At 39.6% G+C, this 27,565-nt stretch overlaps 2 protein-coding genes across 19 annotated transcripts in view; one reads left to right on the top strand and one right to left on the bottom strand.

The window, feature by feature from the left end:
• CMSS1 (cms1 ribosomal small subunit homolog) overlaps positions 1-27,565 on the top strand; it is a 382,651-nt gene that overhangs the window by 233,456 nt on the left and 121,630 nt on the right. The gene's annotated exons all lie outside the window — the stretch shown is intronic.
• The window catches only part of FILIP1L (filamin A interacting protein 1 like), a 291,835-nt gene that overhangs the window by 227,497 nt on the left and 36,773 nt on the right, over positions 1-27,565 (bottom strand). For 5 of the 14 annotated variants that reach the window (XM_048215270.2, XM_057306725.1, XM_044381459.3 and 2 more), the window contains one exon: positions 6,889-7,017. The exons of the other annotated variants lie outside the window; for them this stretch is intronic. The gene's annotated coding sequence lies outside the window, so the exon portion shown is untranslated. The remainder of the gene's footprint in view (positions 1-6,888; positions 7,018-27,565) is intronic. 14 annotated transcript variants of the gene reach the window in all.

Below are 27,565 nucleotides of genomic sequence, written 5' to 3'. Positions count from 1 at the left end.
TCACCTATAGGTGGGGTTGGATAGGGGCAGGAATAGACCCCAAGGTTAGTTGTGGACATGTTTGATCTGAGATGCTTGTGATTCATCCAAGTGGAGATGTCATACATGTAACTGTAGAAACAGATTTCGAGCTCAGAAGAGAGATCTAGGTTGGAAATATAAATTGGGTAACACCTTCCAGATGATATTTGAAGCCATGAGTATGGATAAGATCACCTAGGAAGAGAGCGTGTTTTCAGAGGAGGGCCCAGGATGCCTCTCTGATCCTCAGTTGTCTCATCTAAAACATGGAAGTAATGATCTGTCTGTTCAAGGAGTTGAGACACATGCATATTGCATATTAGCTCTGTGTCCGGCCCACAGTCAGCACTCACTATATGGTAATTGCTATTATTACTACGGCTGGTAAAATCCCACAGCCTCATTCTCTGGAATGAGTTTGGACTAATTGACAGGAGAACGGAGAAGAAGAAATGAACATGAGTCTATAGGGATATATCTGATATTAAAACATTAGCTTTCATTGTGCCAGTGTTTTAGAATTTTTTTTTTCTAATTTTTATTTTCTAGACAGCCCTTCTCTTGCAAACAAGCTCCTATAATTCTTCCCATGAAAAATCAGGGGTCTTCATTTTTCTGAAGTGAGACTTTTGTGCCAGAATGACTTGTGAAGCTACCACCAGGTTCATCAGCTTGGCAGTTTTTCATCATTGTTGCTATAGTCACTGATGGATTTGTTAAGAAATATCTAAATATTCTTTTGGTAATATTTTTAGGAAGGCAAAGCCTTTACATTTCCAGACAGCAGCTTCGTTGTGAATGTGGGGAGACCACAGAACTGTAACACATTGCACATGTCGACAAGGCTGTCTGGGCTTCTTGGCATTACTAATGATGATAATAATCCCGCTTGGTAGAGGCAGACCCTCCCTGCAGCTGGTGTCCTTTCTGCGCAGGGATGAGGTCATTTGGTGGGGAGGGGGGAAATGGAGCTGGGAAGGATGAGAGAAAGAGAAGGGGAAGAAACTGTCATGTCTGCATTCTTGGTGGGAAAATAGAAACATATTTGCCACATGCTTGCTTATTTATTTTTTTAAGAAGAGGGAATGGAGAGGCAAGGGGATGGTGAGAAACTGTAACATGGTGACAGCTTGGTTTTCCCCCAAGCTGCAGAATTATCTGTATTCACAGTAACCAGCTAATCAAATCTCCACGGCACTGATAACCCTATGAATCTAATCTCTAGAATATTTGAAACTACTCAGAGCAGGATATTCCAGCAATTTAGATCCCAGTAACTACTTCAGAGTTGTATAAAAGCCCAATTCTAGACAGTCTGCTCCTCTTTCTGCAGCAAGTGTGTTTTAAAAAGAGAAATTCAGAATTATTGTTCCTTTGGCAATGTAGTTAAAGGCATCAGATCATTCGTCATCTAATTCTCAATGTTGTCACTGAAAACAAATAAACAGCCTATTTCAATTTACCAGTAGTAGTCAACTGGTACACCATAGGTTTATTTCTAGAACTTGTATTCATAAAGACTGTAGGATTTGGGGTTATTATAGTTGGTTGTTGTTGGGGGTTTTTTTGAGGGGAGGGCTTAGTGAAAGATAAGTCACTTTGGCATCCCAGGGTAAGATACTGACTTAGGCACAACCAGACAGTCACAATCAACCATTTGGCCATGGTTGCACAAGGTAATAGAAGTGAGTCAATTCTGATCAAATTGAAGAAATACTAAAGAGGCTCTCAAGATGTTTTTGAACCCTTCAGAGGCAAAGCCATGTCTGATTAGCTATTGCATCCCTAGTGCCTCAAGGAGGCCTGACACGAGGTGCTCAGTGAATGGTGAATGTGTGAATGAACCAGGGTGCCCATTACCCATGGTTGAGGACTTCTGCTGTTAGCAAGTATGAATGACCATGAGTAATTATGTGGAGGGAAAAATAATATTTTCTCCTAAATGCTGGAGAAACAGGCAGAAATCTAGTAAATCTATTAGCTGACTCTCAACAGTGCTCCTGACGTGAGTTTTCAAGATATGATATCATGAGGACTGGACTGAAACCTGGCCTTTCAACAGGCCATTAAAAGTTCTTAACTTCAATTTCCTCATCAGTATAATGGATAATAACACTTTCTCTGCCCCACCTCCTAGGGTTATTTTCAGCACTAAACCCTATTATGGAAGAGAAACTAATAAGAACCATGGAGGTGTTGTTATTGGTTTCTTTTGAGAAAGCTATATCCTTAAACTTTTTTTTAAGATTTTATTTATTTATTTGAGAGAGAGCACAAGCTGGGGGGGGGGGGCAGGGAGAAGAGAAGGAGTAGCAGACTCCCCACTGAGCAGGGATCCCGACAGACACAGACGTAGGGCTCAATCCCAGGACCCAGGGATCATGCCATGAGCTGAAAGCAGAGGCTTAACTGACTGAGCCACCCAGGCACCCTCCTTAAATGTTTTTAGAAGAAAGAAAAGATGTTTAATTCCTTGAAGAAAAGGTCCTTTAAAAGCATATTTAGTGGTGCTATTGTTGTTAATTGTTATTAACCCCTCTTGAACGTACATTTATTCAAAAAATAATGACAGCCCTCTACTCCCTTTCTGGAAAGTTTTGATGACTTGTCTTCAAATTTTATGAGTTTAAAAATCTAAAGTCTGACATCTTCTTTGAAAAAACCATTATTATTAATAGCCTCTGAAAACAGTAAGGGTTATGAAGCTACTGACTGCGTGTGATTAAGTGGTCACAAATAAAACACTGCTATTACCACATGTGAATTCTTTCCCTGAAGCTGGTGCCTCTACAAACAGTGATTCAACTACAGTTGTCTGTCATGGGACAATAGAATTGTCCTTGAAAGAGCACTGAATTTGAAGTCAAGAAACAGTGCCTCAGCCTTTCTACTAGGTCTTAATCAAACCATTTCACCTCCCTAGCCTCCTTAGCTTTCTCATTTCTTAACTGAAAGAGCATTCCATGGCTCTCCATCAGGGTTTTACTGCTTTCCCTAGAAGGCATTTGAAAAGAGTGAAGGCATTCTTGGTTGTCAAAATGACAGGGTGGGCAAAAAATGATAGGGTGGAGGTATACTGCTGGCATTTAGTGGGCAGAGGTGGGTCTGCTAAATTTTCTACAGTGAGCAAAGCAGACTCATGAAAGGAAGAATTGTCCCCCTACATCATAAATATGCCCTCCTAAGAAACACTGGACCAGAGCTTTTGAGAGTAAAAGGAGACACAGTTAATAATATAGGACTGTTTCAGGCAAACTGGGATATATGGACCATCGAGCTGCAATCCAAGTCAACTTTAGCTTACATTATCTTCCCACATTCTTGTCAGTCCTCTTCTCAAATGACAAGATCCCAAGCTTTGCTGAACAGCCATTATGGAAGGAGACAGACAAGTCTGGACCACATACCTTCCGTGGTCTCTATTTTACCAGGAAAACTAGCAGCAGAGTTAAAGTTAGCTCACTTATTCATCCCTGAATTTGGTTATGTTTTAGTTACAGAGCCCCCCTTATTTCTCCCCTTCCCTTACCCTCAGAGCCTTGGGCACTGCCACTCAAGTGTGGCAGCTGCCTGAAGCATTTGTTTGGGGTGGGTGGGGGAAGAGGAGGAAGGGAGAGTGGAGCCAGCTCTTCCCTGCAGCTGTAGCTAAGCAAAGCAAGCTGCCCACACAGACTGCTCACTCCATTTTAGGGGCCACCCTGAAGCCATATCTGTGGGTACAAAGTTACTATGACACATCGCACCATGGGGTGTGAAGGGAGAAACTGCTCATGGCAATGGAGGTGCCAGATGATTCTTAAACTACTTTTTGGACTCCCATTTAAAGAGGAAAAACATAACCCAATTCAGGAATCTTTTCTACTCTGTTGACACCTCAGCTAAAGAAAATAGTCAGATCCAGGTGAGTTTTATGTTACTCAGCTCCTGTGTGTGGACAAAGACTAGGATTCCAGTATTCCTGTCTAGCCCCAGGGTTTCTCCTAGTTAAATTTACTTTCAGCTTCTTAAATTGTATTTTACTCTTTAAAGAAAATCTGTTGCACAGAATTGTATAAGGCTTGACATAATGGTCTAAACTAATTGCTTAAATATGGACTTGGACAATTGTTGAAAAGCACTTTTGTTTGTGTCATGGAATGAAAGTTACCACATACACAATAGCCTGTTTTCAAACCTAAATGAGTTATGTCTTACAGGGAATAAAAGAGCATAGCAAAAAAAAAAAAAAAAAAAAAGGAATCAGGCATAAATGTTTTAGGCCAAAACAGAGTTGATGTCTAAATTCAACTGAAAAGAACTATAGAAATTTGCCTGACACTGACAGACAGCTCTCTTTTCTTTTTCTTCTTTTATTTCTTTTACCTTCCCGCCCTAGTATTTGAAGTTAAGCCTTTGGGAACATTTGGCTTCTGTACATTATAGAAAAGGGGCAAGTATAAGCCGTGGCAGCAAACAGACCAATCTCTTGTTGCATTTAGTACTCCTTCAGAGGAATATCATCTCTTTTAGGGACAAACAGACCCAATAAAGATCAGAAGTTAGGCCATTGCTTTTCTAACTTTCCCATGAAACCTTAGGGTTTTTCAGAACTTACCAAAGATGAAAGAGTCAGTTTGGAGAGAGCTTTTTAAATCACTCAGTGTTGTGAGGGAGGCTAATAAAGTACTAGAGGGTTATGTTTTTAAGAAAGTTTCTTCTTCTTCTTCTTCTTCTTTTTTTTTTAAAACAGGGTTTCTGTATTTGAAAGAGAGAGAGAGCAAGCACAAGTGGGGAGAGGAGCTGAGGGAGAGGGAGAAGCAGACTCCCCGCTGAGCAGGGAGCCTGGTGCAGGACTCAATCCCAAAAGGACTCTGGGATCACGCCCTGAGCCAAAGGCAGACGCTTAACGACTGAGCCACCCAGGTGCCCCCACAATCTGTTTTATTGCAGTTTTTTAAAATCCATTTTGATACCTCAATATATGCTATGCAATTAGACTAATCCAGAATCTTAAAAAAAGTCATAAATAATTTTATTTCAAAATTGAATAAATACTAAAAACTTACTGCTCACATTCCTGAAAACATACATTTTATTATGTTTTCTATATTACAAATATATAATCTATTTCCTATATCATATATTTATAAATATATATTTTATGTTAAATCATGTATTCATAACATGAAATACATTATAAAATATTTTACATATTTATACATAAATATATATTATAAATGTATAATAAATAACAAAATATCACAGAGGAGGTGCAGACAACTTACCAATACACCTTTAAATTATCTATAATATTTTCATGACATGTGTTATCTGTTAGGCTACCATTAATCAGAACTTGTTGTCTGAGAGTCCAGCTTGTACAGAGCTGACCAGGATCCAATGATATACACTTGTAATGAGCAGATGTTGTTGAATCTTTTCTTTTTTTTCTTTTTTTTTTAAAGATTTATTTATTAATTTATTTGAGAGAGAGAGAGAACACGAGTTGGGGGGGTGCAGAGGGAGAGAGAATCCTCAAGCAGACTACCTGCTGAGCGTGGAGCCTACCATAGGGCTCAAACTCGAGACCCTGAGATTATGACCTGAGCTGAAATCAAGAATCAGCTGCTTCACCGACTGAGCCACCCAGGCACCACATTTTTTTAAATCGTTTCTTGACATGTAATTGACTATGGCACATATGTGCTATGGTAATGTACTTCATTGCAGTTTTACCTGAGCAGACATCCACATTCCAGAAATCAACTAAATATTGATACAGAGCAATACCTTCCTAATGAACACCACATTTAAAAGAGATTCATTTATGTGTCCCAAATTGCAAGAGGAGCTTTTGGTCCAAGGTCTAGGTAGATGGTGGATAGTGGCTGTGGTAATGATCATTAGTGGTGATGTGTAGATGTGTATATGTATCCTACTAAAATTCAGTGCATCCAGTTGAAGGATGGGCCTTATGACATCATTTGTGCTGTTATTGTCACTTTGTTAACTGAATCTCTAAGTGAGACTAAGAAAGCCTCTCCTCCCTTTCTCTGGGCTTAAATTAGAAATTCCAGACTAGTATGGAAAAAGGGAATCTTAGGCATGAAGATACAAAACCAAAGAGAAAGTATTAACATTGAGGACCCATGGATAAATTAATGCTATATTTCTTCCTATAACCAAATTCAAAAATAATTGTATTTAAAAATTTTACAAAAACAAAAATGAAGGCACCCCCCTGCAGTAATCGTATAAACTTGTTTCAGTTCTTTCAGTTTTTTGTATTTGGAATGGGGCAAAGTTATAAATAAATTAATATTAATCTTATTCTTTACATTTATAAAATCTAAAATGCCTTGTAGTTATTTTCTATGGCTTGTTTTTTTCACAGAAAGGAAACTAGGTTGGGCAAGGATAAGATGACTGGAATTTTTTAAATCTGCAATGTGTAATTTCCCCTAAGTGAAATTAAATTTAGTTCAACTCTGAGATAAATGCTAAGTATGACACCACTGGAGTTGGAGTTCTCCGGCTCTCTATTTGGTTACCAGTCTTTATTCCTCATTTCTGTTCTCTCCAGAAACGAGAGTTTTCATGCTCTGTTGACCGTATGCTTCCTGTGCCTTTATCTCTTATACTCTACATATTGCTCCAATTTGGGCCATAATTGTAAGTCATTGTATAATTCACCATAGCAAGACTTCAATCCCAGAAGTGGCTTGAAAAGATATAGTTTCCTAGGGCTGCCATAACAAATTACCACAAATCGAATGGCTTATAACAAGAGAAATTTATTCTCTCACAGTTCTGGAGGCTAGAAGGCTGAAGTCAAGGTGTCAGCAGGGCTTTGCTTTCTCCAAAGACTCTGGAAGAATCCTTCCCTACCTCTTGTAGTGTCTGGTGGTTGTCAACAGTCCATGGGTGGTAGTGATGGTGGTAGTAACTCCAAAATCTGCCTCTGTCTTCACATGATTGTCTTCCTTCAGTGTGTAGTCTGTGTCCAAATTCCCTCTTCTAATAAGGACAGAAATCATTGTTTTCGGGCCCACCCTTATCCACTATGAGCTCATTGTATTTACATCTACAAAGACCATATTTCCAAATAAAGTCACATTCACAGTTTCCCAGTAAACATGAATGGGAGAAGGTGGGAAGACACACACCTGATATAGGTAGTAAGAATCTTTTTAAATTCTCTCACCTCCTTGAGCATTTAGGGGTCTGCACTTGAACATTTTTACTTATCTAGTCTCAAACAAAGCATTCATGAGCTTTCTTTCCTCTTGGGATGTAGTTATTTGTTTTTGCCGTATTGTCTCTTACCTGGAAATCTGTCCAAAGCCACAGAAACCCTAACTAATCAATTCTTTGGTCACTGCCATAGCATATGCTGAGTCTGTATCATTTTATAAAATTGCCCCTCAGGGCCCCGTTTTGTTCTCCAGTATTCATATGCAACTTCCTACTAAAATCAAAGTAAATTACATGCCAGTGTTTTCAAGCATGGATTCTGGCCCACTCTTAACTTCTTCCCAAATTCTATACTTTGTTCTTTATACATCTGGACATTAAGCTTACTTAAACTTGTGTAGTATTTTCCCCAAGGCATTAGCTGTGAAGAGCTACATTATCCCAGATTCTTTTACCACTTGAGCTTCCCTAGTATTCTAAAGGCTGGCCAAAGGTCAAATATTTGCATGCTTTCAAGATAGTATATAGTGTTTAAATCCCCTCCTTAACCAAAGATGCAGTTATACTGAAGAGAGGATCCAGGGCAAAGGTCACAAACTATCCCAGACACAATATTCCTTCCCAGTTATGTTTTCTTTGACCTGATGGTTTTTTTTTTAAAGAAATTGGATTAGTTGCTAACGAGAGCAGATATCACAAAGAAATCCAGGTATCTGGCTTTTCTTGAAAACTCAGAAGATCTGGCAACTTGAGGTTCACATTTCTGCAGCTGTCCCTTCAGACGTAGTGTGGGCTCTCACCTGCACAGTGGGCCAGTTTGGACTAAACCATTTCATTCATTTATGTTACCTATCTGGCTGTTGTTGGCATTTGAACTGTCCACCCCTGACCCAAGACTTAAGAATTCAACCTCCATTTTCTTCCTAATGTGGTTCAAATAACTGTATTGAACACACTGGGGCAAAGGAGAGCATATCATTGGTTTTCCTTCCTTCTGGTTTACACTATCTTTTGGCAGATTTCCACCAATACCCCCAAATTCAGTGGTAAAGTGCACACCTTAAGTCACAGTGCATTAGGATTCCATAGGCTTTCCCCACGTTTTTCTCACTGTCTCAGATGTTACAGTTGAATTCAAACTTAAGAACTGAAAATTTCAAAAGTAGAAGGTAATTTCAATATGTTATTCTGTTGAGGCTGGTTTTCATTAATCACAGCGCAGGCCCTTCCTGAAACTTTTAAATGTGCTTTCCTAGCCTGTGGAGCCTCTTATGGCCCTTTTTACTTATCCTTTCTGCTTCCATGTTTGGCCATTTACCCCTTTGTCCACATTATTCTGACTTCAGATTAGAATTGTCTTTCTGGAAGTCTCCTATCTAGATTCTTACCAGTGTCTTCCCTATAGTCATTGGTCTTGCCCTAAAGAACATCTCTGGGTAACCGCTATCCTGGGTTTAGGATCTCCCAGTTCTCCCTGTCTTATTCTCATCACATCAATTTCTTCTTACACTCATAGTGTTTCTGTAGAAGGCTGTCACCTCAACCACTGACCTGGGAATCCTGAATAATGCCTCTCTAGCTTTCTTGGAATCATCAGTATCACTAAAACACCCTCTTAGTTTTTCATTATCTCCAATGTCATTGGCACACTTGATTCATTCAGCCAATGATTATATTCACTATATGATTCATGTGGCTACATGGTCCTCTCCAGAATTCACAGGACATACTGTCGTGTTATGACAGTCACCACCTGATGGTAGGAAAACTCTAATTTGTGTTTCCTCATATTAGTAAATCCTAAAAAACCCATCTTTACCTTTATTTTAAAGCTTCTTGGAATTTCTGATTATAAAAATAACATGTTCATTATGGAGCATGTAGAAAATACACAAAAATACAAAGATAAAAATAAAAATTACCCATAACCGTACCACATAAAACCATTGTTAACATCTTGTTATGTTTATTTTCACATTTACATTTTAATCTCTTCCTGTCCCAGTTCTTTAGTTTTCAAACACTCTTGAGAGAAGGGTAATTTTTGTGACTAAATTTAGAGAAAAGAGTTATATAACCCAAGAAAAGTCTAGCCTTAATATTTCACAATGTTCTCAATATTGTACACATTCCTGCTTGTTTTATGTTAAAATATTTAGCCTTCTACAATATGATGAATATTGGGTTTTTTATCACTACCCCCCAAGGAGTGCAAAGATTATCTCTACAGTCCTCTCATTTTTCTGATAGGATAGATTGTATCATGGGCAGCCCATGTGCTAGAGCCCTGGCTTAGTCTTAGGCATTTGTCATGGACTGAATTATGTACCTTGCTACCCCAAGTTCATATAGTTGAAACCCTCCCTTTCCTCACAGTGTGATGGCATTAGGAAGTGGGGCCTTTAGGTGGTAATTAGGATTAAATGAGGTCATAGGGTAGAGTCCTCATGAATGGGATTAGTGCCCTTATAAAAATCATAATACAGATTGCTTCCTTTCTTGGCTCTTCACCATATGAGGATAGAGAAGTCAGCAGTCTGCAGTTGGAAGAGGGCCCTCACCAGAACTTGACCATGCTGACACCCTGATCTTGGACTTCCAGCCTCCAGAACTGTGACTAATGTCTGTTCTTTGTAAGCCACTCAGTCTGTGGTATTCTGTTATAGCAGCCCAAACCAAGACAGCATTCAAGGAAGAAGATCCTGACGGATCTGGCTGTAAAGACACAGATAAAAGAAGGTTCATATTTACCCAAGGTCATGAGTGCCTGATGGACCAAGATCTTAAGCTAGGGCTTGAAAGGGGGAAAATGTAGGCAATAGAGAAGAAAACTATTTAGGTGTATTTTATAATAGAAAAGTGTTAGGGTACCAAGAATTATTATTGGCTAAGAGTGTAGCAAGCCCCTAGGTGGAAACCAAGTCTGACTCAGCTCTGAGATTTTCTCACATTTTCAGCTGATAAACTGATGAATCTCCAGTACATCGTTCCATAAATATTGTTAAATATTCTAGACTTCACATTCACCTTTTAAAATTTTATGAGAGGCTTTAGAAACTTATTTAATAATCTAGAAACATCTATTTTAAACAACTGTAATTTAGTATTAAATTAAAAACAGTTGCTGAACTTACTAGCTGGTGTTACAAAGATAAGGAAAGTTCATAACATACTGTAGTTGAACTAAATAGCATCTAGGTGAGAAAAGCTTCTAGCACTTGCTGGCTTATGTGCTAGTGATTAGTAGTACAATTAACACAGCTAATGTTGAGTATATAGGCAGTTATAAACAAATGTCTCATTGCTTTGGACATCCATACAATCAGGTGACAGCTCCAGACCATTTAAAAAAAAAAAACAGGTGGTTTGTCTACAACTTTGGAGTAGCTCTATAAGAGTAAATGATGATTGGATTTCTCAGGGTGGCAGATTATAATGGGAAGCTCTGGACCTGGATTCAGGAAAACTGGTGCTGGCAGAGCCAACGTTTAGCTGTTATACTCTTTGCATAACATATGTTTTCTTTACTTCTCCCATGAACTAGATAAACTTTTCTAATATTCTGCAGCTTTGCATTCTCCACGTGTGTCTGATCATTCTACAGGAAATCAAGAATGCAGTGAGATATTACTTTAAGGAAAGATGATGTGATCTCTAGTACTGAACTTCTTGTCCAGCTTTAGGCATGTCAGTTTCAGATACTCATTACATCATCAGGGAAAAAGGCCAATAAAAGCCTAGACCTCTCAGGCTGTAGAATCTGCTTATAAATTGGAATGGACAGAGTAGCTGCGGTTTTTCCAAACTCATGTTCTTGGGTATTACTAAAATGCATTTTATGTGCTGCATCTTGTTAAAGTTTTCGTGATGTGTCCCTGTACAAGTCTGCTGGCCTCCTGCAAGCAGGGAATATGTCTTTGGTTATCTGTTACCAGTTAGCTCAGTTGATTAAAATCCAAGACTGTGGGATCAGGCTCCATATGGGACAGTTGGCTTCATGCAGAGCAGTCCCAGCTTGCCCAGCTGGTTCAGAAATGCATGCATTTGATCACAGAGGGAAGAAGTGTGAGTGTGACTGGCTCAGCATAACCTATTCCTCCTACTGGAAAATCACTCAGAGCCCATGTTCTTCTGACAGAGGTCATTGACCTCAACCTTGTTTAAATTTACCAACTGTGAGCACAATGCCATGCCAATTTATGTGGCATGATGACCTTTCACCCAACTAACCATATAAATCTTTCTACATTTTAAGAGATTCTGATGAAAATAGCTTGTTATTGGAGGCTCCCTGACAGGTGCTGTGCTAAGTATTCTGCATGCAATCTCTCACTCACACCTCAAAGTAATCCCATGGAATATGTACTATTTTTATTCTTTTGCGGTTGAGAAAACTATGGCCGGAAGAAGTTACCTGTCCCAGATCCACTGACTGGCAAAGCCAGGACTTCAATCTAAGTGTGTCTGACCCCAGAACTCATGCTCTGACCCACTCTACTGACTCTCTCGTGATACTACACAGTTTGGGATTTTAAATGATAAGCTCCTAATTATGGCATGAAACTTTCCACAATCAGATGCTTGTAAGTGGGTATGGGTTTTAAGTTGTAATTTCTTCAAATGAAAAATGAGGTCACCTCTTTTCTCAGACAGAGAAAATCTGACAAACAGTCAAGTGAGGCAGATGTCTGTTCTTGGATCCTTCTGTAAGTTTCCCATTAGTGACCTCCTCTCTGCCCCAGCAGCTTGAGGTACTCACATCCCAAATATAAAGCTTTGTTCAGCTTTAGTTCCTCAAACTTCTAATTCAAACACAAACTCCCATAGTGAACAAGTTGAAAATCTCTCCACTTTTCTTCTCTGAATCCCCCAGCATCTTACTATCAACTCAGTGCACTTTATACCCTCAAACCCAGAGGCATCAACAGATCAGTCAGACCAATTTTTCCTGATCTGCTCAGCAGTAGAACTGTAGAGGCTTTTCAGTAGAAGGGGCAAGGTATAAAATGTCTCCCGTTGGAACATTGAGTTAAGCCATGATTTGTCCCCTGGAGCTACAGTTTCATCTGTGAAGTTTAACTTAAAATTTAATCATTGAACAATGTGTTTAGTATTCTGGAACTCTGTTCTTCCTGACTTTCTGATCTTCACTCACACTTGAGTGAAAAGGGGCAGCTTGGATGCATGCAGAAGGCATTTGGTGCAAGTTCAGGAAAAGGTCCTTGGTAATATGCAGCTCTTACAGTGTATTTCTTTGGAGACTTTGTAAATGGACATGAAATGAAGGTTGCCTTTAGGATAATTTCTCTTCCCTCATCAGCAGTACAAAGTAAGACTCCAAAGTTCATGGTTTTCCTTTTAAAAAGGTCATAGTGACTCAATTCACTATTGACACAGTAAAGTATACTCAGAGTTGAAGGGCCTCTAGATAAATCTAAGTTGTTTCCATTGTCCACCTTCTGGGAAGCTATCATTTTAAAAACAAAATACCTCTTACAATTTTCTAAAAGAGCTTCATAAATCACTGCCTTTTGATGCTATTAAAGAACAAGGTCTTCCATTTCACATTCTTGAGATGCTATAAAACCCTTCACTCATGTGTCCTTACCCTGGCCTCTTTTTATCTTCATCTCACTGATCCATCGCTATCATCTGCTTCTTCACTTGTGGCCTTTCTTCCTTCCCTTCAGGAAATAGTTTTTCAGCACCTAGTATGTAAATAGCACTGTGCTAGTCACTGAGAAAGTGAAGGATGAAGATGAAGACAAAGGCCATGTCCTCCAAGGACTTAAAGTGTAGTTCAGAGGTTGTATGTTTAAATGGCAGGGGGAGACAGGAAGGTGTACAGGGGAGTGGAAAGAGGCCAGGTACAGGACAGAGGGGTGATTGGGACTATGCCAAAGTGGAAAGGACACAGCACCTCTGAAGGGATCAGTCATTATGCAGCTCCAGCTTATTGGAACCATCCTGGAATGCTGGCCCCACATTGTTAGAGCTTCCAGTTTGTCTAGAGAAGTCAGAAATCCAGATTTTTATTATGTGCCATCTCCAGGTTTTTTTTAAATGCTGGCAACTAATTCACATTCTTCAAAAACGTTGTGTAAGCCAAACAAAACATGTATGTGGGCTGAATTCAACCCATGGTCCTCTAATTTGGGGAGTTTTGGTCTGGTTAGTGAGGTAAATCACACATGTATGAAATCATTAATTTAAAATGCAGCCCATATGACTAAGAATCGTAATGAATGACACAGACTATTCCTGCTAGAGTTCAGAGAAAGGAGGACTGGGGAGATGGGACGATGATGGGCTCCAGGTGCTGTGGCCCCAGCTGTGCTGGGCATGTTGAAAGGCTGTGAGGAAACTGGAGGATATGTGTTGGGAATTTGGTTGACCCCTTGAGGTCTGGTGGTAGACAGCCTACAATGCCAGACTGGAGAGGTTGGGCTTTACCTTCTATGTCATGGGGAGCCACTGAGGATTTGCTGATGGGCAATTTTAGAAAATAAAATAAAATCTCTTGATGGGTAAAGGGGCAAAGTAGCATGCAAAGAGAAACCATCAGGAGACTCTTGCTACAGTGCTTTCCCCCGTTTTCCACTCCTCTTCCTCTTACACCCCTCTACAGCACATCCCAAAACTTCCCACCTAATGCACTTCTAAAAAAGAAGCCTCCCTCTGGCAGGGTAGCTTTGAAGTATGCCAGTGCCCTAAACCAGACCAATATAAAGAAATCGGACCACATTAGAGTAGCAAGGGGGAAGAAAACCCTTAGCTGTCACCTCTCATTGAGTAAAAACCACTGTTTAAAAAAGAAATAAGGCATGTCTTTGAGATATACAGATCTATCTAATACCAAGCTCTATCTAATACAGGGTACATATCTATGTGGCTCTAAAATGGGGATGGGAAGGTGCATAACTACATTCTCATTAGGTATACGAGTTACTTAGGAGTAGCTCAGCAGTAGTCACAGTCAGACCACATAAACACTTGGCCGTAACATTTATTAGCTTAATTTTCTTAAGGAGCCCATGGATGTGCATAGAGAAAATGGCCTTTCTTTTCAATCAAAGTGGAAAGGCACTATTAGAAAAAAAGGAAGAAAGGGCACAAAATTTTAGATATTAGAATATATAGTGATCTTCCAAATATACCTAAAGTACCTAAAATGAGTCATCCCTAAGTACCCAGTTGAGTGCATTTGTGAGATGATGGGCTCCCCTTGTGCATCATTGGATAGTTACCTGGGCCCCACCTCTGGACAGTGGGAGTTGGTTAGTCTAAGGTGGGCCAAACATACAGACTTTTGAAAATCTTCACAGGGGGTTCAGGACCCTACATGACTTTGCTTAGAGACTAGAATTTCAATGATTGGCCAAAGTAGGCAATTCTTAGTTATTCCAGACCTGATTATGCAGGGTGTTAATTTTCTAGGGCCCTTGTTTTACTTACTCTTCCTCTTTCTACTCATATTTTCATAATTTTATTTCTTATTAGTACTGTACCAGAGAATGAGAAGAGAAAGGGAAAAAAGCCAGAACTGGGTTTCCGTTTGTTTGTTTGTTTGTTTGTTTGTTTGTTTAAAGGTTTCTATTTATTTGAGAGAGAGAGAGAGAGAGAGCATGAGCTGGGAGGAAGGGCAGAAGGAGAGGGAGAAGCAGGCTTCCCACGAGCAGGGAGCCTGATGCGGGGCTTGATCCCAGGACCTTGGGATGCTTAACCGACTGAGCCACCCAGGTGCCTTGTTTTTTGTTGTTGTTTTTTTTTAAGAGTTATTTATTTATTTATTTGAGAGAAAGGGAGAGTACTAGAGGGAGTAGGGGGAAGAGGGAGAGGGAGAGAGGCAGACTCCCTGCTGAGCAGGGAGTCTGACACAGCAGGGCTTGATCTCAAGACCGAGAGATCATGACCTGAGTCGAAACCAAGAGTTGAACTCTTAACAGACTGAGCCATCCAGGCGCCCTAGAACAGTTTCTTAAAAAGTCATTTTACCATATAATAAGAGCAATAATAATAATAACAATACCAGTAACAACAGCTAGCACTTCTTAAACATTTATTACATTCCAGGCACTGCCTAAATGCTTTACACATATTAACTCATTTAATCCTCACCAACTGTATGAGGTACATGCCATTACCATCCCAATTTTGAGGTGTTAAAACTAAACCACAGAGAGGTTATTAAATTTACCTAATGTCTCACAATTTAGAAGGATCAGAAGCAGTATTTGAGGTCAAGAAGACTGACTCTGGAGCCTTCGCTTTTTTTTTTTTTTTTTTGGTAAAATATATAGAAGACATAAAATTATCATTTTAACCATTTTAAACTCCACAATTCAGTGGCATTAAGTCCACTGCATTGTCATACAACCAACAACACCACTATACCATCTCCAGAACTTTTTCATCTCCCCAAATTGAGAGCCTTCACTTTTAAACACCACTCTATAAACCTCCCCAATAGTACTTGAAGATCTGTAAATGTTCACTATTTGTGGTGGTTTTGTCTTCTTTTAACACAGAAGATTTAATATTTTTTCAGTCTTAGCATCCATTACTTTCCACTTGTCCTGTGTGCCACTGCATGTATCACACAGCCTGTCCCTGATACAGTCGGTTGCACCAGCCTATCCAAGCTTCAGACTGCTGCTATTTCTTCCGAGATATTTGTGTATTGGCACCTGCATGGGCAATGACAGTTACATCACTTCTTCTGGCTCTCCTTTGACATTGATTCTAAGATGCATCCTAATATCAGGGGCATCCGGGTGGCTCAGTCAGTTAAGCATCCAACTCTTGGTTTCAGCTCAGGTCATGATCTTGAGGTCATGTGATCAAGCCCCAAGTTGGGCTCCACAGTCAGCAGGGAGTTTGCTTGAGGTTCTCTCCCTCCCCCAGTCCCTCCCCCCATCTTTCTTTCTTTCTCTCAAATAAATAAATAAATCTTAAAAAAAAAAAAAAGATGCATCCTAATATCAAAAAACTTAAAACTATAAAAGTTTAATAGCCATGTATCTTACTTAGGCTTCCAGTCTTCCAGGCTCATACGTTGCTGTGAAGTAGCTTGTCCTGGCTCCTCAACATTCAGCCTACCACGACTGTGGTCCAAGGTTCATCCCTTCCAGCCTAGATTACTGTCATATCTGGTCTCCCAGTTCTGAATTTCCTGGACAAGCTGGACACCATGAAACCTATAATCTTGAGCAGCTTGTCTAGTCTCTCTGAGCCAGTAGACCTTTTGTTCAGTAGGAGAGGAGCATAGAATAGATAAGTTTCCTTTTGATTCATAAGACTAAGATTCTAAGAGTTCTTAGACATCTTCAGGATGAAGATGGAATTTGGAGGTCATTGCTGCTAAAATCAAAAGAACTTAAGCTAGATTAAACATTTCTTTGTCATTATTTTACCACTTGGCATCTTTTCTTTACTGCCGAGGTACCAGTGTCCTTACCTGCTGTTTCTTGGCCACCTAAAACCTTTTTACCCCAAGACTCCACCCCTTTTCTGCTTGTTCCCAAATAATCCCCAGTATTTCTTCTCCTTTTCCCTGTCTCCCCAGTTTAAAAAAAATGTAACAGAAAATTTAAAAATTGGCCCCATCCTTAATAATGATTTCACCAAATGATTAAAGATGTGAATGGCTTATTACTTTATATCTGAATAGCAATATTATTACTATAAGTGTAATTATTAATATATTATTTGAATACTTACTACTTAATTCAAGGAATTGTGACCTTAATATTCTCTTAATTTTCTTACATGTATGTACTAAAAGGAAGCTTATAAACAAAATTTAATGACTCCTGAATTTCTATCCCACCCTGAACAATTAGCACCTTAGGTGCAGGGATGAATACTTTCTTATCCATAGTTTGACAGTCTTTTAGAAGCTATTTTAAGGATTATTTTAATTTGGGGGCTTGACTTTTCATTAAAAAAAAAAAGTGAGGGTGACTGTGTTGTTCAGTCAGTTAAGTGTCCAATTCTTGATTTCGGCTCAGGTTGTGATCTCAGAGTTGTGAGATTGAGCACCACGCCCATCAGGTTCCACACTAGACGTGGAGCCTGCCTGGGATTCTCACTCTCCCTCTCTGTCCCTCTACGCACTCTCTCTCTTTCCCTCTGTTATTAAAAAAAAAAAAAAAAAAAAGTTGACTCACCAGTTTTTTGGTTTTGATTTTGTTTTTTGGGGTTGTCCTTGGTTTTTTGTTTTTTGTTTTTTTCCAATTTATAAGGTCCCAAGAAAAGAAGTCAGCCTACTTAAAACCTCATCGAAACTCTGGGCTTCAGGGAACAGAGGAAAACTAATTTTTAAAAGCATCTCATTTCTTCTCTCTGTAAAGAGGGCTCCAGTTAAAAAGATAAACTGATTTTTCTCTGTTATTTGAAGTATGGATAAGAAACCTAATCAAATGTTAAAATCTCTCCACTTGTTTCCCTAGACTGTCACAGATAAATAGCGTTGACAATAACCATTGCCCATACTGAGTGCTCACACCTTAGATTGGAAAATGTGCTTCTAATCCTCCTCTCAAAACTCAACTTTCTGAACCTTCTTGAAGCAGGTAGAAGAGCCCTTGTTTTATTTTGTTTTGCTTTTGGTTTGTTGCTTCTGATTTCAGAGATCTTAGAGGAATGGACATTTCAGAAGTGAGTTTGAGCCTGCTATAAGCCTTAAGGAGCCCTCTTTTCTTTCTAGAGTTACAGGATTTTCTTCTGAGAATCTTACTGGGATATGTTGGAGTGGAAAGACAGAGGATATATCAAAGTAAACATTGTATGAGCTTCTGCTTCGCAGTTTAATTTACAAAGTAGACAAAACCTCCGAGTATTTCCTGTATATCTTAAGGGACAAATTTGTCACCAGTTCTCCAGCCGCACTGCCCCTCTTTTTCCAACTACCCACCGCCCCCCACACACATACTTTTTTTTTTTTTTAACATTAAAGCTGCTCCTCAGATGTGGGACTGGTGTGTGTGTGTTTGCAAGCACCATGCTGGATTAAGTATGCTGTAACTTATTGGCTTAATTTATGGCATATAATCCGTTTTTCTTTTTTTTATGTTTTAACAAATGTAGCCCAATATTAAATATGGAGAATTTAAGAACCCCTTGGCTCTCTAGAGGATAGAAGTCCCTGGAGTGGAGGAAGGGAGACTAGCAGAGGGCTTGGAAAATGTTTACAGTTCTAAAGAAACTTGTGATTTCCACTTGCTGATTTTCTTTAGCCGCATATTCATTGAGGGCATGTTGGGAAATCGTACTCATACATAGGAACTTTTAATAAGTTCCGTGTTGCTATCTACATAAGATTTATTTTACCAAACAGCAATTTTTTTTAAAGAAATTCAGCAGTTTGATTTTCACACATTAAATAGTTGGTAGAGGGCAAATTTGAACAAAAAAAAAAACCTTAATAAACAAACAAACATGTATTCCTATCGCTGTTCATGTATGCATGGGATATCAGTCTACCAACATATGCATAGCAAAATGCTATGGTAAGCATTATGTGTGATATAAGAGAAAGAAGACACAGTTCTTGTTTTCCGGTAAGTCTGATAGGCTTGAGAACCATGAACCCAAATGACATGAGATAGAATATTGAAATTGATATACCTGATCTATATATTGAGGAATCTACTTGGTATGATGTGTTAATGGCAAGTAAATGTGGATCGCTGGCCCACTGCTACTCAAAGTGTAGTCTGAGAACTAGCTCATCAACATCAGATATGAGGATTCTCAGCAAGCCCCCAACCCCAGACCTCCTGAATTCAAATCTCCTGGGAGTGTGACCCAGCAATCACTGTTTCGAGAGGTTTTTATGTTTTAAGAGTCTCCCAACTAATCTTATGCTATTCAACTTTGAGAACCATTGTTCTTTTTTTTTTTTTTAAGATTTTATTTATTTATTTGACAGAGGTAGAGACAGCCAGCGAGAGAGGGAACACAAGCAGGGGGAGTGGGAGAGGAAGAAGCAGGCTCATAGCAGAGGAGGCTGATGTGGGGCTCGATCCCATAACGCCGGGATCATGCCCTGAGCCGAAAGCAGACGCTTAACCGCTGTGCCACCCAGGCGCCCCGAGAACCATTGTTCTAAACCGCAGTTCCCAAGCCCCTCCAGTCCTCATGGTGGGCATTATCATCCAAGTGACAAGTGAGGAAGTGGAAAGTCAGAGAGATAAGTAACTTTGCTAAAAGTCATACTGCTAACATTATAGCAGTCTGGAGTCAGTCCCGGTTCTGTTGTACCATTTCATAAATCTATACTCCTTCTTCTACTCCTGCTATCTCATCCTAGAAATTATTGCCAACCACTAAAGCCATTTTTCTAAAGATTTCCATCTTGGTTTTTAACTTTTCGTATTATTCTTTCTCCCTAATTTTACCACTGCTGTAGTGCCCATAGCTGTCATTGTGATGCTGAGGTGCAGATGACACTTTTGGTTTGTTTTCCTTGCCATGTCATCATCGTATGGTCTGTTAATATCACCAATGACCATGCTCTTATTCCTAATCAGTCCACCAGCATGTCAGTATGTATTCAGATTTGGCATGGGGAAGAAAACATCAATTTTGAAGTTGAATTCAATTTAACCAATAAGTATTTATTGTCCAACTATTTGCCTAATACTGTGCCCTGCACTATAAAGCCTTGATGCTGAGAAAGTGTTTCCTGGACCAGCAGGATATGCATATCAGGCCCCACCCTGGACCTTCTGAGTCAGAAATTCTGAGGATAGGGCCTAGTAATCTATTTTTAAAAGTCATCCAGATGATTCTAATGCACTGCTGTAAGAGACATGAGAAATTAGGGACATGGTCTTTACACTTAAAGAGCTTATCATCAGTTGTATCTTGCCCACTTATCAGAGACTAAATTCAGACTAGAGTTTCCAATAGCTAAGAGCTGATAGGGGTGTCATGATTTTGCTTTACTGTGTCTGCAAGATTCAGAAATGCCTCCTGCAGCTCTTTGTGGGTTTTTTTCTTCCTCTTTTAATGAAAGTCAATCATTCATTTATAAAACCACTTACAGAAACTTCAGTATGTTTCAGATGGCAATTACATTTTTTTCTCTCTCTAGGGGTCTCAGTTGCAAAGAATTCTTATAGAACAGAATTGTTTTGTTTATGTAGGCAGTCATTTGCCATGTGGGGAGCTTGAAAACAGACTAAATAAATGGTTTTGATAGTGATGTCATGGATAGTGGTGATTAAATCAAGGATAATGCAAAAAGCTGTGCTGCTTAAACAGCCCAGGCCCAGACCAATGCCCGAAATTCTGGGTCAGTTTAAAGGTTTTTGTGTAATTATATTTATAGCGAGTTACTCCTTATTTTCTCTCAGGATATTCTGCTTTAGGAGAAGTCTGTCTTCTTCAGGGAGATGACCGAAAATGTGTATACCACATAGATTGCCTGCTCAAGTGTGCTCTGTATATAGAAGAGCAGGCCTAGACTATGATTCAGTTATCAGTTGCAGGATCTCTAAAATGCACACTCTAGAAGCACCAGTCAGACAGAATACAGGAGATTTGCCTCTCAGTGGCCCTGCCTACATTTTCAAATCTTATTTGTGAAACGGGTAAATTTCCAGTGCTCAGGGGTGACCTAATTAGGGGATCCCTATTCAGAGTGAATTATACTAACCCTTTCACTTCTTGCCATTTTTCAGCATTGTCCCATTTCAAGTTATTTGGGTCTCTCCTGTGGGCCAGGTAAGAGTATAGGGAGAATGTGATGCTTATACCTTGGATAGCTTGTAACTAAGCAGCCTGGTGAGAGTTTTAATGTGTAGGAAAGGTCAAGGTTTTTGTAATATCTGTCGAATTCTGGGATCTGATTCATCCCATTCCTCCATTGGTATACATAACTGAGAATAGTGATTTGCAAATGAAGTTTGACCTAAAATGCTGTTAGATCATCTGAATTTTGCAGATATGTTATTCAAATACAGGTTTTTTGTTTTTTGTTTTTTTTCAGTGCTAATATAAGCCCTTACAGTGAAGGAAGAACACCTAGAATTCACAAGATTATCTAGGCTATCCAAGTCAGAAGGATACCAGTTTGTATAATAAACCAATCAATGATTAACTAGTTTAAAAGCTGTGTACTATGCACTGAATAGGGGATGAATAGTAATTTAAAATACAGTCCTTGTGGCCTCTGCCCAAGCCTTAAACCATATGAGCTGGTATTTCAAAGAGGCTTTGTTGGCCATCCAGGAAGCTTCTAGATTTAGTGCAGTAGAGAGGCACTGTGTGGAAGCATGATATAGTAAACAAAACCAGAGCCGTCCCTATATCCTCCAACTCATTTGTGCCCTTATGTCACTCTCTATCCCAATGACCCAGAGGCCTCACCAAGGATCCTTCAAGGGCCTGTTCAACACAATTCAAAACTCACAGGGGGTCCTAGAAGGAAGACAAACTCTAAAGTCAAAGAGACATGGCTCTACAACTAATGATGGGAATTTCAGAGTAACTGCTTCATAAAATTGGGGACAATTAAATGGAGCTGGTGTAAAAATACAAGGCAACTAGAGAAATGCACATTTAATCAAAGAAATACCATTTTTCCTATATCAAATTGGCAAATTTTGTTAATGATCATACCTGGTGTTGACAAAGGTACAGGGAAATAAGTGCTTTTGTACATTGCTGTTGGGAGTGTAAATTTCCTTTAAAACAATTTTGCAGTGTTATCATAAAGCTAAATAGATGAATGGGTGGATGGAAAAACACAGTTATAGATAGAATATCTTTGACCCAGCAATTACCTTTTAAGGTATTTATCCCAAAAAAAGTCATAAGGGACATGTATAAAGATTTAGGTACAAGGCTGTTTATCACACTATTGTTTATAATACTAAAAAACTAGAAGCGGTTAGCATAGGGCTGAAACTCTATAGGCATTGGATCAATACTACCTAACCTGGAACCCCCATCCACTGTTACTCCCACCACCATCCCTTCCAATGCAACCGCTAAGAAAACCATGGCTAAAAATGTTAAGTAACTTCTCCAAAAATCAACCAACCAAGATGAACACCAGAATTTCAGACTTTTAAAGAGTTCTGTGCCAGTTACTGCTTTGTCTCTATTTCATTAAAATCAAGAATGACTTGTGCAGGCTCATAATCCCTTATCTTTAGTACTGAAATCCAAAAGCATAAATTTGTGAAGTAGTTTTATACAAACTCATTTGACAACAAAACTTGATCTGAACCGACACAAGTTTATTTAGAGTCTAACCGTTTAGTGTGAAAATGCACATATCTTATTGGAAGAATATTAATGTTCAATTAGTGGACAGCAATGCATAATGTATGTACCCTTTCACCTTTCTAAAATCTGAAAACTTCTCAAGCACATGTGGCCCAGGAATTTCTGATGAGGTATTTTGGGCCTCTAGTTTCTTCTCCAGTGAGGAGAAATCAACATACCTGTTCAATGTGAAATGAACAGTGCTTAGGATATAGATTAATTTCTTTTTAACATTCCAGGGACAGAACCCAGTGCTTTATGTGACAGTGGATGTTTCTTTAGCCATACTTTTTTCTTAGTTGCTCCTAGTTTAGGTATTTACTATGTTGGGACCAGATATTAAATGTTCTCCCGAAGAGGGTTAGTTATGAGAATAGATTCAACTTCATCTAGAAGGGCCACTTACAGTGTTCTCTTATAGAAACCACCCAGCTTTTAGAGGTCCTGATTCAGATGACCTGACTATTAAGATGGACATGTAGTCAGCATGCAAGGGCCATATTTTATGTTCTTTATTTGAATGCTTTTATTTCCTGTTTGGACATTTCAAAGGAAACACGACTGGACTGTGGATGGCTAGGACAGCAGCAAAGATGAGCAGGGCTGTCCCTTTCTTCATGAACTTGCCATCACAGAGAGCACTGTTTCTCAGTGTTCTGTGTATACTGGAGAGAGTGAAGACATTTCTTCTTTTTGTGAATTCATGGATTATCTGTGGGTCCGAGAAACAAAGTTCAGCTCTCTCCACCCTCACCCAGCAGGTGGCACTGTGAAATAGAGGGATATGACAGTGCAGTGAGCTGCCTTTCTGCTCCACAAACCCAGTTATAACTTTAGCAAGTACCCACATGATTTTGGCATTTAATATATATCAGTTGAAATATTTGAAAGTCTCCTAAAGGTTCAGTGCCTCAAACAAGTTTTGTTTAATTTAGTTTCCAGTCTTCTGTAAAGCTCCAGCTTCCTTTATGATCAGCAGTGTCAAGTGCTCACACACTGTGACTCTAGCATTAGCAGAATTACTGTAGTCCTTTTTAAAGTGAACTTAACTTCTTTTTCTGCACCTGGATGTTAGAATGGATTCTTTCTTCCCATTTGTGGAGAAGGTTACACTCTCGTCTTCCAGGTGTTGGCCTTATTACGCCTTCTGCTTGGGTAAGAATCCATTAACTACTTTAGTGAGTTAACCAGTTTGTGGGACAGCCTTAAGAGAACCAGCCATTAGCTGCCTGTTCAGCTATCCTAACTCTGGGCAAGCAAAAGATTTAGAGAAAGAGAAGAAATAAGCAGTTTTGTCCCCCAGACCTTTCTTTTTGGAAGGACACTTTCCTCTTCTCTGATAGCGGTGTTTCAGAGTTCTGACACAGCAGGCAGTTGAACCAGTGTTACAGTCTGAAGACTATGGATTCCTTTAGGCTGCAGTCTCACGGGGCACCAGACAGTTTTTGCTTATAAGAACTTTCACTTCTTTTTCACAGACATTAATAGTTTCCTGGCACTGCCTTTCAGGAAATGTCGTCATGGTCTGGAGGAACCAATAAAAATACAAGTAACCTGTTTTGACAGATCTCTTTTCTGCCAGAAATTTCAGAATTGGAGGGGAGGGTGGATGACGAACCACTTCATTTGTGAAGGCGTAAGGAAAAATCGTCGATTTGCCGTAAGAGAGGGAGGTGATACCTGTCCTGAACATGAAATACAGAGAGCTGAAGCTATAAAGGAATTCCAGCTCACTTAGGCAAACTTTAAAAAAAAAATCTGGTTTGATAGAGCAGTTCAAGTCTTTAGTACGTTGAGAGATTTTTCCTTTTTCTCCTCATTTCAAACAGTACTTAGCTCTTTTGATCCTCAAATAGAAAACTCACGCATTAAAAATTAACATTTGATTATGGATGTACACATAGCATTGCCATAATGTATGCAGAAAAGAGGCCATGGCTTTGGTTTTTGGGGTTTTTTTTAAGATTTGTTTTTTTAATCTCTACACCAAACGTGGGGCTCGAACCCACAACCCGGAGATCAAGAGTGACCCAGCCAGGCACTCCAAGATGCCATGGGTTTGGATAATTATTACCAAGTGGTTAACATTAGATGCTCTTTGCTTATCTCTAATATGGCCAGAGCACAGATCTGCATCCCGCTAAGGTGAGAAAAATTGAATTAGTTTTGGGGGTTGTGGGGATGTCAGATGTTTCTTGCAAGTTTTTGAGAGAAGTTGATCACCATAATACTAAAAGAATGTAATGAAAGTAAAACTGATAAGATACTTCATAAATGATTGCTCTCTTCTTTTTTTTTTTTTTTTAAGATTTTATCTATTTGATAGAGTGAGTGTGCACACGCACACAAGCAGGAGGGAGGGGCAAAGGAAGAGAGAGAGACTCCTGCTGAGCAGGGAGCCCGATGTGGGGCTCAGTGTGAGGCTCGATCCCAGGAACCTGGGATCATGACCTGAGCTGAAGGCAGATGCTTAACCAACTGAGCCAGGCACCCCTGATTGCTCTCTTCTAACCAGTGAATTCAAAATACATTTTCACACTAGTGCTGATTTTGAATACTTCACTTTTTCTTAGGCCTAGAGTTTTAAATATTGCTTACTTTTCTAATCAGTCTAAGCTTCAACCTAAGTACATTGCAAGGTACATAACTTATAGATTAACCTTGTGCCAGTTTTGGAGAATCCAAAGTAGTAAGGTGTAAGCACCTTGTAGTAATAAGGTGCTGCCCCAAACCTATCAAAAGTTGTCTGTGAGTAAAGATTTCATATCAGCAATATTGTGGTTTTCTCTCTCTCTGGTTATTTTTATTAAACCCTCTCCTATGCAATACCCTTTTTTTAATTTAAAAAAAAAACTTTCATTTGTTTTTAGAGAGAAGCTACTATTTTTCTTGGTTGAACTAGCACTTCCAAATTTCCTTTTTGTGTCACGTCCCTATAATCGCCCCTATTTCAGACATATCACTATTGATTTATGTTGGGGAAGTAGGAAAAGAAATTTATTTTGTCTCACTGACTCCATCTTTTAATTAAAAACCTGCATTTGCTACGCAACTATTTGGATATGATGGAGAAACTTGCAGGTCAAAAAGAAAGTCGGAACAGGGATCGCCATCTTCTGTTACCTGGAGGGAACTCTCAGTTCAGTCCCTGCTAAGACTGTCAGCCTCTCCCATCTTGCCATTCCTGGTCCCAACCTGAGAAAAGCAGTCTAAGTAGCTATTGTTCTCTTCCTAACCCCACCCTATTTCAGAGCATTCGCTAAAACTTACCTAGAAGAAGGAATAGAAGAAGTTCAGAAAAGCCCAAGGGTTTGAGTCTTCCCTACTACTGATTCCAGTCAGAGCCAGTCCCATCTTTGATGTCCTAAGGCCAGATTTGGAGGCCAACTCTAGACAGATCTTTCTGCATAGGCCTTTTTCTCACCCTGCTTCAAAATTGCCCTTTCCTGGCCAAGGCTCTTCCTTCCCAAATGGTCTGTGTCTAGCTTTCCCTTCTGACTTCACTTCTCATCATCCTCTTTTTCCTGCCCTGTCTCTTTTCCTGTTAGCTGCCTCTGTCTCTTGGTTTCCTCCTAAAGAGATTTGCTGTGACAACTTTCAACCTGGAGAGGTGATTAAAATTCTCAAGGTTCACACTCATTGGGTGCCCAACTGCATTATTTCTTAAGTTTGAACCAATGATCTGTCAATCAGGTGTCTTCAAGGGGGCTTTACCATATCAACTAATTAATTACATTTTATAATTTGATATCTTGATCCACAGACTGAAACTGAAATACAGAGAACTCTTAGCTGCAGAGGTTCATGGGACTGTTTTTCCCTATGGCAAGCTAATTAGCACATGCCAGGATAAAATTCACCTCTGATGGCCTTAGGTACTGTCATTGTTCCAGATGAACAAGTTGGATTTAGCGCTCTCGAGTATTGCACACACTATATTTTAGGACTAAGCACTAGGCATTAAGCTCTGAACTGAAGGTCCACTGATCTTCACTTCAGATCTCATGTGCCAAGATCCTTCAGCTCTTATTTCTCCAGCCCGTGAATTATTCGGCGAGGAATGGAATGTGCCTAGAAATGATGAAGACCATTTTCTCAGTGGCCACCTGCCCCATTTGGTTCCCTGCATTTCCAAATCCAGACTAACTGGAGCATGGTCCTGAGAGCTCCCCTGGACTCAAGGTTGGGACTCAAATAACCAGAGTTTCCTCTGGCTGGCTTCTAGGCTTCTCTTCTACCTGTGGTCCTGGTTTCTGATTTTCTTTTGACTCTGATTCTATCAATTCAGTGTTTTGAATGATGCAGAAAAAAGTTTGCTGACCCCTACTGATAGCATACTGAAGCAAGCTTTCAAATCACTAATGTGCACATTTAAATACAAGTGAGGTATTTTTATTTGCAGTTTCCTAGGAACTGTTGGTGGGAGAGAAATGGGGAAGGGGGGGGCTTGTAGACCTACACTAAGAAAACAGGAATCTTGAGGTTTTCCTGTAGACCTTTAGTCCATGTTGGGCCAAGGGTACAAGAATGTGGATTCTGTGAGTAAATATCTTCATTTGGTGCATTTTGTTAGGGTATTGCAAAGGCAGGGAAATTTTCAGTGCCAAGCACTGACCTCAAAGCATCCTGGGAAATAAACTGCTGGTCTCCCTACTAACTTGACAACCAGTGTCCACTTTAACATTTAAAGTAGAGAGCAGGGTGCATGCTGGGTAAGACCTCCCTTTTGGTACCTCTGTGGGTTTTGGCACCAGGAAGACTTTATTAAGAATCCTTTCAGCTCACTTACTCTTCTTAAACTTGTATCCTTTTTCTTTTAAAGCTTTAGAGTTCAGCATTCCCTTTCTTCCCGTTGATTGCCCACTGATGTTCTCACACATAGAGGAAGTAGTGGTTTTCCTGTTTTCTTTCTGGGGGCATTCTGAGTACTGTGGTTCTCCTTTCCTTTTTTCAGTCCTGCATGTGAGTAAAAGCAAGTTGTCTTCACAATAAACTGCAGGAAAAGATTTGTGGGGGCTCTTTTTTCTTTTATTTTTGCCTTCCCTCCTCCACAACTGGAAAATATGAGGCAGATCCTGTTTATGTATGCTGC

The sequence above is a fragment of the Ursus arctos genome, unplaced genomic scaffold (assembly GCF_023065955.2).
Source record: "Ursus arctos isolate Adak ecotype North America unplaced genomic scaffold, UrsArc2.0 scaffold_4, whole genome shotgun sequence".
NCBI classification, from domain to species: Eukaryota; Metazoa; Chordata; class Mammalia; order Carnivora; family Ursidae; genus Ursus; species Ursus arctos.
This window is presented reverse-complemented; position numbering and strand designations above follow the sequence as displayed.